The sequence below is a fragment of the Cyprinus carpio genome, unplaced genomic scaffold (assembly GCF_018340385.1).
Source record: "Cyprinus carpio isolate SPL01 unplaced genomic scaffold, ASM1834038v1 S000006593, whole genome shotgun sequence".
NCBI lineage: Eukaryota > Metazoa > Chordata > Actinopteri > Cypriniformes > Cyprinidae > Cyprinus > Cyprinus carpio.
In genome coordinates this window covers 641661-663444 of record NW_024879242.1, presented here as the reverse complement: position 1 = coordinate 663444, position 21784 = coordinate 641661, and the positions used below count along the sequence as shown (strand labels likewise).

The 21784-nt window shown below is 37.9% G+C and overlaps 1 pseudogene; it reads left to right on the top strand.

Annotated features, from left to right (window-relative positions):
• Window positions 1–6456, top strand: part of LOC122144120 — a 28148-nt pseudogene extending 21692 nt beyond the window's left edge.
• Window positions 6457–21784: the final 15328 nt, after the last annotated feature.

Sequence of the window (21784 nt, the reverse complement as noted above, 5' to 3'; positions counted from 1 at the left end):
AACAGGTTGACAATTATATGCTGTTAACGTTCTAATAGCCACAATTCACATTTAAGCTTATGTAAATTAAATAAACGCATAACTTAACTTTTAAAAAAGCTGAAGGCAGCGCGTGCGAATATTAAATTTCCTTAAAACGGTGTCCTTCCATTCGGTGGTGCATCTTCGAGTAAGATCCCTCTCGAAGGCCAGCTGAACAAACTGGGCCTTCCGTTTGTGAAGCATTGAGCATCTGTGGTCCATAAAAACATTCAATGATTCACTCTCCGGATCAAGCGCAGTAAGTGTGACTTCTGTTCACCAAACCTCTGATACATCTCTCCAAACACTGCATGTACAGTGCTGTAGTACAGTCTCTTGAGTTCTGTTTCCATGTCATTTTCTCTTTGACCTGTTGTTCCTTCCACCAAAAAATCGTCCATATTCTTGTTTCCCATGCGTCTTCGCTTCACAGATGTAGTTTTTGATAAAAATGTGTTTTTCTCATCTTTTTGCTCTAAATTATGCATTTTTTGTGAAACCTACCTATAATCAAGTGTTGATTTTAAAAAAGAATGCGTTAAGCTAGAATAAAATTTATGTTTTTTTGTTTAAAAGTACAGGCTCTGATCTTTATTTCGGTGCATTGCATATTCAAATATTCATACAGAAAAATATACTGGAGGCCATCAAATTTTTGTGAAAAACATCAAAATCGCTGGCGGTGGCTGGCATCTTTTTAAAAAAAAATGCTGGCTGGGAAAGAGCTAATAAACACGTGTAAAATTAAAAAATACATCAAATTACCACAATAACCAGTAGATGGCAGCAGAGGAGCACTTCTTGGCTTATTAGTCATTCATTTCTACTTGCTTTATATTTTGAAATTATAAAATAACTATTATAAAACATCAGATCATCAAGAAATCAAATTTTGTCAAACTTTTGCTCTATTTTTGTACAGTCGTGGCCAAAAGTTTTGAGAATTACATAAATATTAGTTTTCAAAAAGTTTGCTGCTAAACTGCTTTTAGATCTTTGTTTCAGTTGTTTCTGTGATGTACTGAAATATAAATACAAGCACTTCATACGGTTCAAAGGCTTTTATCGACAATTACATGACATTTATGCAAAGAGTCAGTATTTGCAGTGTTGGCCCTTCTTTTTCAGGACCTCTGCGATTCGACTGGGCATGCTCTCAATCAACTTCTGGGCCAAATCCTGACTTATAGCAACCCATTCTTTCATAATAACTTCTTGGAGTTTGTCAGAATTAGTGGGTTTTTGTTTGTCCACCCACCTCTTGAGGATTGACCACAAGTTCTCAATGGGGTTAAGTTCTGGGGAGTTTCCAGGCCATGGACCCAAAATTTCAACATTCTGGTCCCCGAGCCACTTAGTCATCACTTTTGCCTCATGGCACGGTGCTCCATCGTGCTGGAAAATGCATTGTTCTTCACCAAACTGTTGTTGGGTTGTTGGAAGAAGTTGCTGTTGGAGGGTGTTTTGGTACCATTCTTTATTCATGGCTGTGTTTTTGGGCAGAATTGTGAGTGAGCCCACTCCCTTGGATGAGAAGCAACCCCACACATGAATGGTGTCAGGATGCTTTACTGTTGGCATGACACAGGACTGATGGTAGCGCTCACCTTTTCTTCTCCGGACAAGCCTTTTTCCAGATGCCCCAAACAATCGGAAAGGGGCTTCATCGGAGAATATGACTTTGCCCCAGTCCTCAGCAGTCCATTCACTATACTTTCTGCAGAAGATCAATCTGTCCCTGATGTTTTTTTTGGAGAGAAGTGGCTTCTTTGCTGCCCTTCTTGACACCAGGCCATCTTCCAAAAGTCTTCGCCTCATTGTGCGTGCAGATGCGCTCACACCTGCCTGCTGCCATTCCTGAGCAAGCTCTGCACTGGTGGCACTCTGATCCCGCAGCTGAATCCTCTTTAGGAGACGATCCTGGCACTTGCTGGACTTTCTTGGACGCCCTGAAGCCTTCTTTACAAGAATTGAACCTCTTTCCTTTAAGTTGTTGATGAACCTATAAATTGTTGATTTAGGTGCAATCTTAGTAGCCACAATATCCTTGCCTGTGAAGCCATTTTTATGCAACGCAATGATGGCTGCACGCGTTTCTTTGCAGGTCACCATGGTTAACAATGGAAGAACAATGATTTCAAGCATCACCCTCCTTTTAACATGTCAAGTCTGCCATTCTAACCCAATCAGCCTGACATAATGATCTCCAGCCTTGTGCTCGTCAATATTCTCACTCTGAGTTAACAAGATGATTACTGAAATGATCTCAGCAGGTCCTTTAATGACAGCAATGAAATGCAGTGGAAAGGTTTTTTTTGGGATTAAGTTAATTTTCCTGGCAAAGAAGGACTATGCAATTCATCTGATCACTCTTCACAACATTCTGGAGTATATGCAAATTGCTATTATAAAAACTTAAGCAGCAACTTTTCCAATGTCCAATATTTATGTAATTCTCAAAACTTTTGGCCACGACTGTAGTAAGAAAAGTTACAAATCACCAATCTTTTCTTCACTTTGTGATTGAATTGCACATCAAACTCATTGAAGTTGTTGGTCATTTCTATATAATACTATAGAAGAATAATGGTATATTTAGTTTAGAATATATACATTTTCTATATGAAAAAATAAATTTTGTATGCTTCCCAAATTAAGCTCAGTGCTTTACTGCCATGTGTATCACCAAGAAATAAACATGTAATTATATTAGCAACTGCATTTATTAATGCAAAACCATAGTAATTTTATGATTAAAATCTTTATTTTTGATACCCCAGACACCAGCCCCCCAGCGCTACCAAATCTGCTTCTGGTGTCACCATCCGTAGAACTTAGTGCATGGCTCCAGACTAAAATTTGAAAGCAGGGCTGTTACATCAGGGTTCACTTTTATGTTCACATTTCACAATTTTTACTTTTATTTCAGAGTTGATTGAAGAAAAAGAAAAGAATGAAGAATCAAGTGATGTTGAGGAGAAAAATCGTGTCAAAACTGGAGAAAAACGTTTGAGTTGCCCTCAAACCAAACTGAAAGATTTAAAGAAAAGAAGAGCAAAAAAATCTTTCACCTGTACTCAGTGTAGAAAGAGTTTCACAGGCAAAACAAGTCTTGAGCGTCACATGAGAGTTCATACTGGAGAGAAACCATTCACTTGTGATCAGTGTGGGAAGAGTTTCACACAATCAGTAAACCTTAATGATAACATGAACATCCACACTGAAGAGAAGCAGCATGCATGCGATCAGTGCTGTAAAATGTTTTTATGGGCTTCAGTTCTAAAGAAACCCTTGAAAGTTCATGCAAAGAAGAAGCCACATACATGTCATTTGTGTGGTAAGAGTTTTTTGCGTCTACAGAATTTGAAAGTAGGTCAGAAAATACATGCTGCTGTGGAAGAGTACATGTGCTTTGAGTGTGAAAAGACTTTTACTTCAGCGACCTATACAAAACTGCATGAAAGCATCCACACTGGAGAAAAACCTCACAAGTGTTCACACTGTGACAAGAGATTCAGTAGGTCAGGAGACCTGAAAAAACATGAGAGGATCCACACTGGAGAAAAACCTTATAGGTGTTCACACTGTGACAAGAGATTCTGTAGGTCAGCAGACCTGAAAAAGCATGAGAGGATCCACACTGGAGAAAAACCTTATAAGTGTTCACGCTGTGACAAGAGATTCAGTAGGTCAGCACATCTGAAAACACATGAGATGAGCCACACTGGAGAAAAACCTTATAAGTGTTCACGCTGTGACAAGGGATTCAGTCAGTCAGGAGACCTGAAAATACATGAGAGGATCCACACTGGAGAAAAACCTTATAAGTGTTCACATTGTGAAAAGAGATTTAGTCAGTCAACACATCTGAAAAAACATGAGAGGATCCACACTGGAGAGAAACCTTATAAGTGTTCACACTGCAACAAAAGATTCAGAAAGTCAGGAGACCTGAAAATACATGAGAGGATCCACACTGGAGAAAAACCTTATAAGTGTTCACATTGTGAAAAGAGATTCTGTAGGTCAACAGACCTGAAAACACATGAGAGGATCCATACTGGAGTGAAACCTTATAAGTGTTCACATTGTGAAAAGAGATTCAGTCAGTCAGGAGACCTGAAAAAACATGAGAGGATCCATACTGGAGTGAAACCTTATAAGTGTTCACACTGTGACAAGAGATTCAATCATTCAGGACATCTGAAAAGACATGAGAGGATCCACACTGGAGAGAAACCTTATAAGTGTTCACACTGCAACAAAAGATTCAATAAGTCAGGAGACCTGAAAATACATGAGAGGATCCATACTGGAGTGAAACCTTATAAGTGTTCACACTGTGAAAAGAGATTTAGTCAGTCAACACATCTGAAAACACATGAGAGGATCCACACTGGAGAGAAACCTTATAAGGGTTCTCACTGTGAAGATTCAGTCATCCATCAAATCTGAAAACACACAAGAGGATCCACACTGAAGAGAATCCGTATCACTGCACTGCATGTGGGAAGCGTTTCGATGATTCATCTGCTCTACACAGGCATACAAAAAAACTATAACAGTAAGGCCGCGTACATACGGAGACGCATTTAGCTGTATATGTAAATATTTTGTATCGTATTTGCATTTTGTCCAGACAAATCTGGCATTTTGGGAGCCTGAAAACGCTATTTTTTTAAAAAGTGGATAAATCTTAAAACAACACCTTTGTGTTTTTGTGTATAGCCAATCCGTAAATTTTGTGACACGATGTCATCACCCTATGTCTCAACCCCAGTCAGACACTGCTACGTTACGTAACAACAATAACAAAGGCGGACTGCATGCTTGTGTTTGTGCTGCAGAAGCCCATTAGCTTTACTAACTTCACTAGCTTTTCTTGTTGTTGTGTTGGGTTTGTATACTGCGCGCAAGGTTGGTGCACATGCTCAAAGTTGTCATCTCCTTTTTTATGTGTATCTCTGCGGTAGAATTACAATGCCACATACTGGTCTGGCATAAATACTACATCATTTTAAGTCAGTTTCAGTGGTTTTGTTTGTACGCAGGTATTTCTTGAGATGATGCCATGTTTACGGAAGAATGAGAAGATAAAAGTTTGGATATGGAAAGCTCTGGTTTCGTGTGGATGAGCTCTAAGTAGATCATCTTCAGATCCAGCACTTTTAGATCTGATGCTGCTTTCTCATCAAATGCTATACAATAATACATCAAGCAGTAAAATATCATCTGGATAAATCTGTCCTAACCAGTCATAACAAGCGACATGACAAAGAAACATTATCTAAAGTTTTCACAGTGAATAAAGTTAATCTTCATCTTCAAAACCAGCAGATTCAACTGTGAAATTCAGATCAATTTAAAGATGGAGCTTCTGCCTAAAGTACAATGTCAAAAATTTTATTCGTGTATGCCATTTTGCTTCATGATATAAATGATTTTATTGTGTTTTCTTTTGAGTTTCATATTATGTTCAATTGTCGTATAATGCATGTCATTTTGCTTTGCAACTGATTCTTCTGTGCTTTTTTAAGTAGGAATGAATACCTGAACCTGGTATTAAAGTGCCCCTATTATGCCATTTTTAAGGTTGCTAATATTGTTTTATGAGTCTCCTAAAACAAGGTCAAAAAACGTTAATTTTCTCAAAAAATAATTAAATTTTACCTCATTTCTAAATGATTCGTAAACGACTCGTGCAAAGCAGTTCAAAGAATCCGTCTCTCTAAACCCCTCCTTTTCTGTGAGCCCTTACTGCTGTGATTGGTCAGATGGCACAGTCCTTTGTGATTGGTCAAGTGCCGTAGAGAGATTGGCTCTGGATTGGTCTACCGCGTACAGCACATGTCGGAATCGAAACGCCCATTGCCATGATGGAATGACAGCCCTGGAGTCAGTACATAGAAAACATGGTATCGATTGTACCTTACCAATTCGAGCCAAAGTCTGAATATGAATCGGTTGAATTGGCTGATCGAAAGAGACTGATTCGCAAGCTGGACTGGAGCAGGACGTTTCTCAGTGGTAAGTGTCAAGGGTTTAAGGTGGGGTAAGTGATTTCTGGTAGCCAATGTTGACATTTTAAATCACCTAAACAAACACGCCCCTACCCCAAAAGGGTATCACCCCTATTTTGATAGTTCTGCCCCACACATACATGCGCAACCCAGGCAATGATTAGTTCTGTGAAACAAAGCAAAACCAATGTTACACCGTGTCTACACTGGACACGAGTGGCACGGTGTGACAAAATACTATAAAAATGACAACTTTATTTTATATACTATAAAAATGACGACTTTAGTCAGGATTGTATTCCGGGTCTGTTGTGAACGCGACTGCTGTGACTGTTGACGTACGACGCTGCTGACGTGTTTTCTGGTGCGCCCAATAACAAAGAAAACATGTCAGCAGCGTTGTACGTCAGCAGCGTCACTGCAGTGTTGTGAACGCGCTCACAACAGACCCGGAAGAGAAGAAAATGCTGAATAAAGTCGTTATTTTTGGAGCAAAATGTATTTTCGATGCTTCAATAAATTCTAACGGACCCTCTAATGTCACATGGACTACTTTGATGATGTTTTTATTACCTTTCTGGACATGGACAGTATACCGTACATACATTTTCAATGGAGGGTCAGAAAGCTCTCGGAGTAAATCTAAAATATCTTAAACTATGTTCTGAAGATGAACGGAGGTCTTACGGGTTTGTAACGACATGAGGGTGAGTCATTAATGACAGAATTTTCATTTTTGGCTGAACTAACCCTTTAACCACAGAAATTTTACTGTTTGTGGGCAGGCAAGTTGGTGATGTAGAACACGGGCAGACATTATGCAGATGTTACTTTGTGGTGTAGAGTAGGGATGGGCGTATCGATCCTAAGTATCGATATATCGATACTGACGCAAGTATTGAAAGTATCCATTCTCAAACAAAAAAAAAAATCGATACTAAGGTGTATTTTATTTACCAGTGATTGTTTATTTAAAAAAAAAAAAATGATGCGTAAAAATGCACTGAATTGGACAAATAACCTTTGTTCGCAAGTAATGTGTAGGATAGAACTATTTTCCTGCTCATCTGAACACACGCAAATGATGCAAGACAGAACCAATCCATCAATGAGAGAGTTCGTTCACTTATTTCTGTGAGTTCAAAAATTGTGACAGGGCTGCGTTTCCGTATAGTATGATAGGATTGAATTGAAGGCCTGAACAATGCTTATCAGAGAACAGAAAAAAAACATGTTTGAGTTATTTCACAATAAACAAATGGAAATCGTAGCCTACATAGTTTGTGCATTTACATTTATTTAAATTGAACGTTGAAAGATAATAAAGATTATCTTCTATTCTGTAATTTTAATAGAAATCATACACTGTCAGAACAAAAAGGTTGCATTTTATGCATGCAACAGCCTCTCACTGGCAGTCCCTTATGATAATGAACCATGGTTTTACTAAAGTGACCATAGTAGTATTTGTAGATTTAAATCATGTGTAAACAAAAAAAACACATTTGAACCATATGTAGACAAAAATATAACCTAATAAATTACAATTAAAGTGTATTGAATGTTAAAATGCGTTTTAAACAAAGTTAAGTGGTTATCATTACACATTTTACTCTTAGTAATTTAATTTAATAAATTTCACCATTTAAAACTTTAGTTCAGAAGAATCGTATCGGTATCGATATCGATATCGACGATACTGCCTTGAGAAATATCAGCATCGTATTGAAAAGAAAATAAGTGGTATCGCCCATCCCTAGTGTAGAGCCATAACAGAATAAGATTTGAATTCCTGACGAATCGTATAGGCGATTGCTAGCCGACTTTTTTTTTGTTTTGTTTGTTTTTCTTTTAGACAACTTTATTCATCGTACACTGTCGGCTTCACAACTTTTCTGATAGTTTGTTCACATACAGCTACATGGCACACTGCATAAAAGTTAATATTCGAAAAGGCATAATGGGGCACTTTAAATGAGCTCTGGGGCTAAATTACAAAAGACTGTAGTATCGAAAAGCGAATGTTAACTGTTCTGCTTTTGGTGCTGGGGAAATCAAGGAAGTACACGTACAGTTTATTATTGATACATAAGTATTATAAGTATTATAACTGTATCTTGCCAACCGTTTCTACATGCGATAATAGCAAGACATTCATTACTGATGCTTTTTCGTTATTTTGCTTTTCAGAAGCGAGGTCTCTCTTGTACTTTAGGGCTGTGAGATAAATCTAATTTTATTACTAATTTTATATAAATTTTATTTTCGATTGAGTTTGACTTCTGAGGATTATGAAAAGTTGTTTGAATTAAAGCGATATATTAAAGACAATCTGATTTGTCTTGATGACTTTATGGCTGCTGCGCGTGTCTGTGAAGTCCATGTGACCGTAGTAATACATTATTATAAGTTTACACCACTGATCTATAATAGAGAACTGGATTGCTCATGACATCATAGAAGTGAAGCCACTGTACCATCATATTATACCCTAGTATTCTCATAGGTTCTATTGAATTAATAGTAAATCTTACCATCTTAATGAGAAAACATCACCTAACGAGTCAATCTTAAGGTTTCCTGTACATTCTTACAATGCAAACGTGCTGCATGTAAAAGGTTATTTGTTTAATGTTAGGAATTTCCTCTATTTAAAAAACAAAACATTCCTTACAGTAGCAAACATAAAATGAGCATGATGAAAATCAGATGGACAAGATCCTCAAATGACAATGTGCTTTTTCTGAAATCTGAATAAAATGTTATACTTTGTGCATATACCTTAATTCACTTCGTACAATTATTCACGGTTTATGTAATTGTTGTTACATTGTTTTTATTTGTAACTGCAAATGTTTCAATGATTTCATTTTGATGCAGTTGATTTCAGTGTTGGTTAATTTAATAATATATACATAACATTTTACTCCTGTGGAAACTGTAATGCTAGAATTTGCACGTCTGAAATAGATGTTGCTCATTTAGGACAAAAATAAATACATCATAACATCATTTAGAGAAATAATGCTGACAACATACAGTACAGACTTAAAGACATGAAGCTTAATTTCCAAGATAATGCATGGTGAGTTTTGAATTTCAATATAGTATAGAGCAACAGTAACAGAGGCTTGCATTGTAATAATTATTGTATAGTCAAATCAATTCCTGATATTAATAACAGATATATGTTCATGTTTAATATAGTCTGCTTAATCACATAAAGAAATATATTTTATGTTCAGTTACCAACTAAATTTAAGTGTAAAGTGACGTGATACAGCCAAGTATGGTGACCCATACTCAGAATTCATGCTCTGCATTTAACCCATCCAAAGTGCACACACACAGCAGTAAACACACACACTGTGAACACACACCCGGAGCAGTGGGCAGCCATTTATGTTGCGGCTCCAGGGGAGCAGTTGGGGGTTCAGTGCCTTGCTCAAGGGCACCTCAGTCGTGGTATTGCCGGCCCGAGACTCGAACCCACAACCTTAGGGTTAGGAGTCAAACTCTAACCATTAGGCTACGACTTCCCCAATTTTAATATATAGGCCTATGGCTTATCTTGCCTGAAAATACCTTAAACATTGCTGATAACATTTGAAATAAAAAATAATTTAATTTACACACATATCCTAAAAATTACTCTTCTATGACTGATACGCTTGAAATAGGGTGATTCTCGGTCAGTGTTTTGGCTGTCAGTCAGTGATGCTCTCTGCTAGTAGGGAAAGATGGCCAATCGAACACTTCACCGCCTGATGACAGTTCAGAACACAATGAGGAATCCAGTCATTATATAGATCGGTGATTTACACTTGCACATGGAGTCTGAAATTTTCATATGCGTTTTTTTTTCTTTCTTTTTTTCATATTCGTCATCCTTTCCTATCAAAATGCTTGCTACGGATGTGAAAACAGAAAATCAAATCTGCTCTGAATTTTTTATGACTTAATAAAATGGTTGATTTTATATTTTTATGCTGGTTTAACTTATTTTAGTGTTCTGAATTTATTTATTTAAGTGTTTTTTGTGTATTGATGTGGTTTTATGTTGTATTTTTTTTTTATTTTATATTTTTATCATAAAATTAGTGAATTGGATTATACTTCAATTTTAAATTATTTCACACCCCCTGGAGGATCGCTGAGCCAATCAACAACCCCCCCCCCCCCCCCCAACATTCAGTATTCATCACATCCCAGACATAAGGTTGGTTTTAAATGTTACTTTATTGTACATTATTTCTGTATTTATGATTTCAAATGTTTTTATTACCATTATTTATATTTCAAAGACTTTTCATACATACTACACCATTTACATAATTTATTCACATTAGATAAACAGAAAGACATAAATGCTTCAAGGGTTAGTATGCTCGCATAAAATTCAAGGGATTAATGTTTGCCTACAAAACCACCACTGGCTCTGCACCCTTTTACCTAAATTCATACTTATGTGCCCTCTGGAAACTTGCATTCTGCAAGCGAATGTAGCTTTATTGTGCCATCCCAAAGAGGCACAAAATCACTTTCACTGACTTTTAAATTAAACTCCTGGTGGAATGACCTGCCCAACTCAATCCAAGCATCTTCAAGAATCGGCTAAAAACACATCCCTTCCATCTTTATTTGACTCTCTAACTCTATAGCACTCTATTCTAATTCAATTTTTTTTTTTTTAAACATCCCTTTTAGACTTCCACTCTATTCATTTACTGCTTGTTTTCTTTTAAAAAAAAATAAACTAACGCTAGCTTTTCTAACCGTTTTGTATTCAGTCTGTTTTCTTTTTATTTATTATACAATTAACAAAAGCAAAAAAGCGCCTCTAAGACTAGCTTGCTCTATTCTTTTTCAATTCTGTCGCTTGTTTTCTTAAAAAAAAAAAAAACATTCTCTTATATCTATTTGTTTTCTTTTTATTTATTATACAATTAACAAAAGCAAAACAGAAAATTGAATTTCATTTGTTGATTTTGATTGCTTCCATTGTCCTCATTTGTAAGTTGCTTTGGATAAAAGTGTTTGCTAAATGACTAAATGACTTAACAAATGATCCCAAATGAATTATTTACACACCATTAATTACACACCCTCATGTTGTTCCAAACCCATGAGACCTTCGTTCATCATCGAAACACAAGATATTTTTGAATAAATCAGATTTTTTTTTTTATATTTATACTTTAATACTTGTAGAATACTTGTATTGCCAAAGATACTATGTGAAAGTCGATTTCAGTTTCAGTTTTATTGTCATGCATATTCGTACAGAGTACCACAGCAATGAAATACAATGTGCCTTAGCACTCTCTCAGCACCAGTCAATAAATAAGATAGAATAGAATAGAATAGAATAAAAATAAATTTAAAAACATACGCTCAAACCTCAGCCCTCCTTCCTCTTACACTATCATTCAGTAGCCTTACAGCCTGTGTCCCTAAAACGTGACGTACGTGTTGGGATGCTCTGCCAATGTCTCCCTGATGGGAGTTGGGAAAAGAGACTATGTGCCGGATGACTAACATCCTGTATAATTCTCAGTGCCTTCCCAATGCTGCGTTTCCAATAAATATCCTGTAGTGATTCCAGTGGAACCCCAATAATTTTTGATGCAGTTTTAACCACCTTTGTCAGATGATTCAATTCACTTGAAGTAGCCCTTCCAAACCACACTGTAATATTACCTGTCAGTATACTCTCAATTGTACAACGGTAAAATTTTTTACAAATATTTAGAGACATACCATATTTCTTAAGACACCTCAAGAAATAAAGCATCTGGTGTGCCTTCTTAATGGCGCAGGTGATGTGGAAAGACCATGAAAAGGAGTCTGAAATATGAATGCCTAAAAACTTAAAAGTATTAACAATTTCAACTGCAGAGTTATTGATATAGACAGGTGTATGTGTGGGTTAATTTCTTCTAAAATCTATGATGACCTCCTTAGTTTTCCCCACATTCAGGGACAAATTATTTCTTCAGCACCACATGATCAATTTACTCGCCTCATCCCTATAGGCAGTTTCATTATTGCTGTCAATAAGTCCTACCACTGTAGTATCATCTGCAAATTTCACAATACTATTTGTGGGATATTTTGCAATACAGTCATAAGTATACAGACTATATAATAAAGGACTAAGACAGCAACCTTGAGGTGCTCCGGTATTTAACACTATTGGGGCTGAGTATGTAGTGCCTACTCTAACTGTCTGAGAACGGCCTGTTAGAAAGTCCTGTATCCACCTGCAGATGGAAATACAGAGGCCCAGGTCTAACAGCTTAGGTATTAAAATGGAAGGTCTGATGGTATTGAAGGCACTGCTATAATCAACAAACAGCATCCTGACATACGTATCCCTACCCTCTAGATGTTGAAGTGCAGAATGTAAAACCAATGATACAGCATCATCCACAGCTCTATTTGATCTATATGCAAATTGTAGTGGATCCGTAAAGACAGGAATGCAGTTGTTAATATATGATTTCACAAGCAGTTCAAAGCACTTCGTCACAGAAGTCAAGGCTACAGGTCTAAAATCATTCATACAGGTGGCAGTTGTTTTCTTAGGCACAGGAATTATTATTGATTTTTTAAAACAATTCGGAACCATACAAAAAGAGAGTGACAGGTTAAAGATATCAGTAAAAACAGATGCAAGTTGACTACAACATGTCCTTAAGACACGCGGAGTAATGCCATCAGGCCCAGCAGCTTTCCCAATTTTCACAGCTTTAAAAACTTTACAAGTATCGGCAGCTGAGACCTGATATGCTTGACTGCCAAGGGTAACCCCATCGGGAGATGATATGTCTGTGTATGTGTTCCCATATGAAGGTACTTTAACATGCACATCCCCAGTTGGAGATGTTCCCCGCGTCAATGCCTCAGCAGCGCATTCAAAACGAGCATAAAAGTTGTTCAAGTCATCTGGGAAAGAAGCAGAGCTTGTTATGATGCCACTAGGTTTGGCCTTATAACTGGTGACCACTTGTAGGCCTTGCCAAACACGCCTAGAGTCCCCTTCAGAACAATATTGCTCTATCTTCTCCCGATGTAGTTTTTTAGCAGATTTAATTGCATTCCTAAGCTCGTATCATCCCCGGATTTAAAAGCAGCTGTCCTCTCATGCAATTTCGCGCGAACATTTTTGTTTACCCACGGTTTTTCATTAGGGTAAACACAGAAAGTACGTGTGGGAATACAACTGTCCACACAAAATTTAACATAATCCGTAACTGCTTCAGTGTACTCATGCAGGGTAGCAGAATCACTAAAAACAGACCAGTCAGTAGAATCGAAACAATCTTGCAACATAAGCTCACCTTCAGCAGTCCAGCGCTGTACTGTCTTCACAGTGGGTTTCCCCCTTTTTATCTCTTGCTTGTACATGGGAAGCAATAGTATACAGAGGAATGATCTGATTTCCCAAAGTGCGGCCGGGGGATAGATTTATAAGCTCCCTTGATAGTTGAATAACAGTGGTCAAGAGTTTTGTTGCCTCTGGTTACACAGCTGACGTGTTGATAATATTTCGGTAGCACTGACTTCAAATTACAATGATTAAAGTCCCCGGCTACTATGGAGAGAGCTTGCGGATGCAGCCTCACACACCTGTTGACAACGTCACAGAGCTCATCCAAAGCTGCCTTGGCGTTAGCTTGGGGAGGTATGTATACTGCAGTGAGTAAAACTGATGGAAATTCTCGTGGTGCATAAAACGGCCCACATTTGATGGTAAGCTGTTCAAGGACCAGTGAACAGGAATTAGAGATCACTTCCGCGTCAGTGCACCACGAGTTGTTTGCCAAAAAGCACACACCCCCACCTTTCGATTTACCGGTCGTGTCCTTAGCTCGGTCCGAACGTAATACAGAGAAACCATCCAAATGTACAGCACTGTCAGGATAATCCGATGTTAGCCATGTCTCAGTAAAACAGAACACACAGCAATTTCCCAGATCTCGCTGGACACTAACACGGCAGCGAAGCTCATCCATCTTATTGCTGATAGATTGCATATTTGCCAGCAACATGCTTGGTATTGGAGGCCGTGTAGGTCGATTCCGTAACCTCACCAGCAGTCCTCCGCGTCTTCCTCTCTTTCGCACATATCGCCTTTGATTCCCAGAGCGCCAGTTTCCTGATCTTTTGTTAATATCCACAGGTATCATAGATGTTATAGACAGTTTTGGAACATTTTGTCTAATGTCCAATAGAGTCTGTCGATCATAAGTAATAGAGGAGGACATAGGCTGTATTATCAAACTAATAAATAAAGTTAAAACTAACACTAAACGTAGCGTGAGAGAGGCTCGTAGCGTGTCGCCATACATCGGCGCCATCTTGGATGTATGGATGTATTATTTTGCATAATAGATGCCCTTTAAGTTAAGTTTGGGCCGTCATTAATAAATTGCATCACAGAAAATTGATAAGCTTGAGGTTTGAGTCGCATTTCAAATGAAAAAAAAAACACCTTGTGAAGATAGTGTTTTTTTATGATATATATATATATATATATATATATATATTAATTTGACCATGAATCCAGTTGTTTCTTTAAAATAAACGCCTCCCTGAGGGGAAAATGATAAACATATTTTGAAACATGGTTTTTTAATAGACATAAGAATTATGATATCAGGACTGAGAAAAATGCATTGATCTTCCACTTAAAAACCATGTAAAAAATAAATAAATAACATACTCTGAAACAAATGTAACCTCTGTTCCCTGAGATACGCTACAGGAAAAAGCCCTTTTTTTCCTCCTAACCAAAGCCTTTTTAAATAATGCAGTGTATCTGCACTGCCATTGTTTCATGCAGTATACTTTAAAAATGAACAAATGGCTCAGCAGAGGTGCCACGTGGCCACCTGACTACATAAGCGAGAGCTTCGCCATAGTCGTCGCTTCAGTCGATGTAACCTGAATCCTGAGTCCTGCAGCTGCATAGCACGGCTTGCAATGCAGTACTCATTCCCGTATCTCAGGGAACCGAGGTTATGTTTGTAACTGAGTACATTCCCTATTGATACTCGTACTGCGTCTGCTAAGAAGCTATGGGAACCAGTACAATCACGCCGTGTTATTGGCAGAGGAACGACTACATGTGTATCCTTGCCCTAGGCACTTCAGGGCCCAAGTGAACAAGAATAACAAACACCTCCCAAGGCGAACGGGCTAAGCTGAGTGATTGTTCCAAGAGACTTGCACAGCCCCGGCTCCCATGAGGGCCGAGAGCGCACAAGTAAATCCTCTGATAGGTTTGAGCGTGTTACGGGCAAATTCCTGCTCAGAGCGGTGATGCATAAGGGAGTGCATGTCAGTTATGCAGAAAGAACCCTAGCCTGTAAGGCATGGACGTCCAGGTTGTAAAACCTAGCGAATGTGGACAGTGAGGCCCTAACGGCTGCCACATAAATTTCTGCAATAAACATGCCGGTAGACCACGACCATGAAGAGGCAACACCTCTAGTTGAATGCACTCATACTCCAATGGGGCATTGCAGACCCAAGGAAGAGTAAGCTAGCGTAATATAATAAGCTAAATCATATAGCTTCTCAAGGGGCTGACCTGCAATCCTTCAGCAAATTTTTAATTGATTGAACAACTTTGTTTTTAGCATAACAGACAAACTCCTATACCAAATGGAGCTGCAATATTCCAGTACACTCATTATCACAGAGAAAAGAACAACAGAAGAATCTGCTTTCTTACTCCAAATTACCTAAGACGAAGAAAGTAGATTCTCCGCTTTGCTCTTTTACAGAGAGCATCAGTATCTTTCCATTATAACATATCATCAATCATCACTCCTAAATACTTGTATGTTTTAACCTGTCTGATTTTTCCATTATGTATAAAAACAGGCGTTGTATTAGTATGAGATGTAGACCCAAATATAATCTCTTCTGTTTTACTTGTATTGATGACAAGATCATTGTTCTCATGCCATTCTACCAATTTAGTCACACCCTGTTGATGAAACCCAGGACTGTCTCCGTCATTCAACACAGATATTAAAACAGTGTCGTCAGAATACTTAAAATGTACTGATTTAACATGTCAGTTCGACATTCATCTGTATACAAGGTGAAAAGTATGGCAGAACTAACGCAACCTTGGGGTACTCTGTCATCCATAATCATAACAAATGTCAGTTTTATTCACTTTGACTCTCTGAACTCTATTGGTGAGGAATGAGATATACCAACGAATGAAATAGGGATTTACACCCAGCTGCACAAGTTGTGAAACCAATATGTCAACCTTTATGGTACTGAATGCAGACGAAAAGTCTAAAAACAAAGTTCTTATAGTTGTATTGGATTAATTAAACTGTTTAGAAATGATATGCACTAAAGCAGCAACTGCATCTTCAGTACTACAACCTTCCCAGTGGTGAACAGGAACGGAGTAGCTTTACTTCGTTACTGTACTTAAGTACATTTTTCAAGTATCTGTACTTTACTGGAGTATTTTTATTTTGAGTAACTTTTACTTCACTAAATTCCAAAGCATAGGATCTTACTTTTTACTTCACTACATTTCATAAAACATATCATTACTCCTTAATATATCATGTGCTCCGACACGCATTTTATGAACTAAATCTGATGTAAAGTGTGATCTATTTAAGCCCACTGTAATGCTTGAATGCAGACACATCAACATCAATGTCATGTTTTAGGTCAAAAAAAGGAAACATTAAAATGACAAAGATTAAATAAAATAACTCATGCACGTTCAAATTCCCTGCTGCCGTAATGTTAACAGTTTTATTAAAATGTTATGTGTGATGTCTTTTTATTTTGTTTTTTTTATTTATAGTTTTTTTTTTTTTTTTGTTTTGATTAGCTGGGTGGGTAGATATGTATGTTTTTTTATTAATATACTGAAAATAAGTAAATATTATTTATGCTTACTGCTTATGCTTACTGTCTAATAAACATAAATGCTATGTTGAGGTAATTTTTAGATTTTTATTCAAAATATTTTTTTATTACATCTGGGAGAAAAAGAAAGGATGTGATGTTCACAACATGATAACAACAGTAATTATCAAATTGAGAAGTGATTCCCTCTGGGGGCATTTGGCTAGGGGTGTTTTTACACCACAGACGAGGTTTGAGAAGGAAAAAAATCATTATGAAAATATAATTATATTTTCCTTGAAGGGTTAGAGTTCACCTGAAAATGAAAATTCTGTCATCGATTACTCACCGTCATGTCGTTTCAAACCCGTAAGACCTTCATTCATCTTTGGAACACAAATTAAGATTTTTTCGATGGAATCTGGAGCTGTCTGACCCTGCATAGACAGCAACGCAACTGAAATGTTCAGAAGTCCAGAAACGTAGCAAGGCGATCTGTAAAATCTGTAAAATGATCTATGAGACATCAGTGGCTCAACCGAAATTATACGAAGCTACGAGAATACTTTTGTGCACCAAAAAAAAAAAAAAAAAACTAATTTATTCAGCTCCAGATACCATCAAAAATATCTTAATTTGTGTTCTGAAGATGAACGAAGGTCTTACAGGTTTGAAACGACGTGAGGGTGAGTAATTAATGATAGAATTTTAATTTTTGGGTGAACTAACCCTTTAAAATTTTCTTCCTAACTTCAGGCCTTATTCTCATGTCATATATAACTGTGATGTTCTGCAAAACAACAAACTTTAAAACACTTTTTTTTTCCTTACTGGTGAAAATCAGATGGTCAAATCTGTTTTCTCGCAGGTACATCGCAGTGTAAGCATCACAGTGAACATTACTACATCACTCTCGTCAACGTAGTCCATATCAACAACAAAAATATATCATATAGTGGTTATTTTGGGAAAATCCCAGGTATTTTGAGCAGTAGGATTATAAAAAGATGTGCTAATATAAAATTAAGTAGCCTATATAAAATTGCAAAATAAACCTATCAGTACTTTTTTACTTAAGTACATAAAAAAAAATCAACTACTTTTGTACTTTCACTCATGTAAAAATGAAAAAGGAGTACTTTTACTTTTACTGGAGTAATATTTTATTATACGTGTCTGTACTTTTACTCAAGTACTTGATTTGTGTACTTCGTCCACCACTGAACCTTCCTTATAGGCAAACTGCCAAGGATCAAGTCTATCTTTAACCATTCTAACTAAGTATATATATATACAGGAATGCTACTGTAATGGAAATCACAACATGGGCTCAGGAATACTTCCAGAAAACATTGACGGTGAATGCAATCCACCGTGCCATTCGCCGTTGCCGGCTAAAACTCTATAGGGCAAAAAATAAGCCATATCTAAACATGATCCAGAAGCGCAGGCGTTTTCTCTGGGCCAAGGCTTATTTAAAATGGACTGTGGCAAAGTGGAAAACTGTTCTGTGGTCAGATGAATCAAAATTTGAAGTTCTTTTTGGAAAACTGGGACACCATGTCATCCGGATTAAAGAGGACAAGGTCAACCCAAGTTGTTATCAGAGCTCAGTTCAGAAGCCTGCATCTCTGATGGTATGGGGTTGCATGAGTGCGTGTGGCATGGGCAGCTTACACATCTGGAAAGGCACCATCAATGTTGAAAGGTATATCCAAGTTCTAGAACAACATATGCTCCCATCCAGACGTCGTCTCTTTCAGGGAAGACCTTGCATTCTCCAACATGACAATGCCAGACCACATACTGCATCAATTACAACATCATGGCTGCGTAGAAGAAGGATCCGGGTACTGAAATGGCCAGCCTGCAGTCCAGATCTTTCACCCATAGAAAACATTTGGTGCATCATAAAGAGGAAGATGCGACAAAGAAGACCTAAGACAGTTGAGCAACTAGAAGCCTGTATTAGATAAGAATGGGACAACATTCCTATTCCTAAACTTGAGCAACTTGTCTCCTCAGTCCCCAGACGTTTGCAGACTGTTATAAAAAGAAGAGGGGATGCCACACAGTGGTAAACGTGGCCTTGTCCCAACTTTTTTGAGATGTGTTGATTCCATAAAATTTAAAATCAACTTATTTTTCCCTTAAAATGATACATTTTCTCAGTTTAAACATTTGATATGACATCTATGTTGTATTCTGAATAAAATATTGAAAATTGAAACTTCCACATCATTGTACAAATTGTGAATAAAAACAGAATGCAGTGTCCAAACTTTTTTGGAATTGGGTTTGTATTGATAAGCCTCTCCCTCAAAGGCGAATCTCAAGAATTGCCTGTGGTGGGGGGCTATCTGGATTTGAAAGTAGGCGTTTTTCAGGTCCAGAGAAAAGAACCAGTCTTTTGGCCAATTTGCAAGAGGATCTGCTTCAGTGTAGTCATCCTGAACGGCCGTTTCATAAGGGTGCGATTCAGGTGTCTGAGATCAAGGATGGGCCGCAGGCCACCTTCCTTCTTTGGGACAAGGAAATAATGGCCGTAGAAGCCTAACTCGCTCTGAGCTGGAGGACCCGTCTCTATGGCTCCTTTTGCCAGCAGATTCTTCACTTCGGAGCGCAGGACGTGTGTGTCCCTGCCCTGAATCAAAGTGGGGACCACCCCACCGAAACATGAGGGTCTTCAAGCGGATTTAATGCTTGAACAGGCCCAGAGTTTGCAGCAAACACATCACTGACTGCACCCGGAACAAAAACGTTTGGGTCATCACTATTTGGAGCATATGTATTAGCCAAATTGTGTGGTCTCCCCTGTAACTCTGCCAATATGACTATGATACTACACTCTTCGTTACGCTTCTCTGTTATACATTTAAACTGAAGGTTTTTATGCAGTAGAATAATTACACCCTTACTTTTATTCGAGCCAGTGCTGTAAAAAACATGACCAACCCGGTCTTTAAATAATTTCTGTGACTCTTGTTCAGGTAAATGGGTTTCTTACAGAAAAACAGTACTGAATAACTGATAAATACCTTTTTCCTTTTAATAGGATTCCCCAAACCATTAACATTCTATGTGGCAAAACGTAAATTACAACTATGTCTTGGTCAGTTACATAAATTGTGTTAGTAGTTTTCTTAGGAAACATAACATAAAGGTGCAAACAGAACACAGTCAACCCCCAAACAAAAAACATTAAGAACACAAAAATAAAAATGAAACAAACAAAACTGTAAACCAGCACATTTGTCCATGACTGCTCGCTGAATGTGAAAAATAGCTGGCACCATTCACAACACTTACATTACTGCAGATAACTGACAGCTGAAATCTTGGTAGTCCAAACTCCAGCCAAGTTGGAGAAAAAAAAAACAAAAGATAAAACCTGGCCATTATAAAACGACAATGACAATGAGTCGGCTTAAGCATTATCTACTCTCGAACAAGGAAGAAGGGGGAAAAATTTGTATATTATTAAGGCCAGTGAAAAAAAAATGAAGCAGAACACAAAGCCATGACAGTGTTTAGATACTACAAACGAAGGCCAGGGCTTTTTTTGGAATTGTTAAATCTCTTAGGACCTTCTTTTAAATCGATCCTGAGTGTTGCTAGGAAGAGCAGAGCAAACTTGATCTTATGAGTAAGGCTTTCTTTCACTCCTTAAAGGCATTCCTTTTTCTCCTGTGTAATCTATGAGAAATCTGGAAAAACTAAAATGGAATTACCATTCTACTGCAGCTGCCTCTTCTCCCTGGATGAGGGAGGATGAGGTCCCTCATTCCGGAATGCATGAATCTCGTAATAACAGCTCAGGGTCTATCATTCAGCTGAGGTCGAGGGACATGTGCTCTGTGCGCACGTTCAATATCACAGCTGTGTGACTGAGTTGGAATGCCTAGCAGCTGAGGTAGAATCTCTTCGAGAAAGGCCTCCATGTCTGTCCCTTCACTGCCCTCCTGTATTCCTACAAATCTCAGATTATTTCGCCTGCTTCTGTCTTCCATGTCCATCATCTTATCTCGAACCACCTCAATTTCTGCCTTCCGAGTGGGGGGGTTGGATTGCAGATCCCTGTCATTTGCCTCCAGAAAATCCACTCTTGCTTCGACATCACTTATTCTTTCCATTAGCGCTGACAGTTTCGGTTCCATAGATGTGGTGACTTGGCAAATCTCTTTCAAGCTTTGAATTTCCTCTGACATTTGTTTTAAAATGTTAACGATTCTTGCGATGTCCTCTGCTAGGTTCCCTTTACTCGCGGGGAATTTGTCAGTGTCAGTTGGAGGAGCTGCTGCACTGTCATTGCTGGCGACATTTAGAGTTGCATCGCCGCCTCTCAGAGCCTTTTTAATGCTCGATTGGACTGTTTCCTGCATACAAACCATATTTCTGTAACTAAAGCTCTTCTTTACTTCTTAGAGATCAAAAGTTGGCAATTTAGCCGCTTAAAATGATCAATAAGGATACACAAGTTAAACTATGCTGCCACCCACCTCAAGCGCATCACCTGACTCCTAGATTTTTTTTTTTTTTTTTTTTTTAATGAAGTTATTTTTGGAAGAGTTTTGGAAGCAAAACCATTCGGTGGAATGTCCCTTAACTATTAAGGAACCTTGTGTGATTTTAAATGAAATATTTGACTTTTCTTATTTTTCTCTTCTAGTCCTCATTCACGAAGACTGTTGGTGTTGATCAAATATCATGCGAGTCTGTAATTATAAATTATTTTCTCTGTATTATTTCACTCCTCTCGCCGCTTCACACTCCAGTCCAGCGGGTGATGCTAAGACACATAGGTTTGTTTTCCAAACACCATTAAACCTCAGAGGAAGAAATTT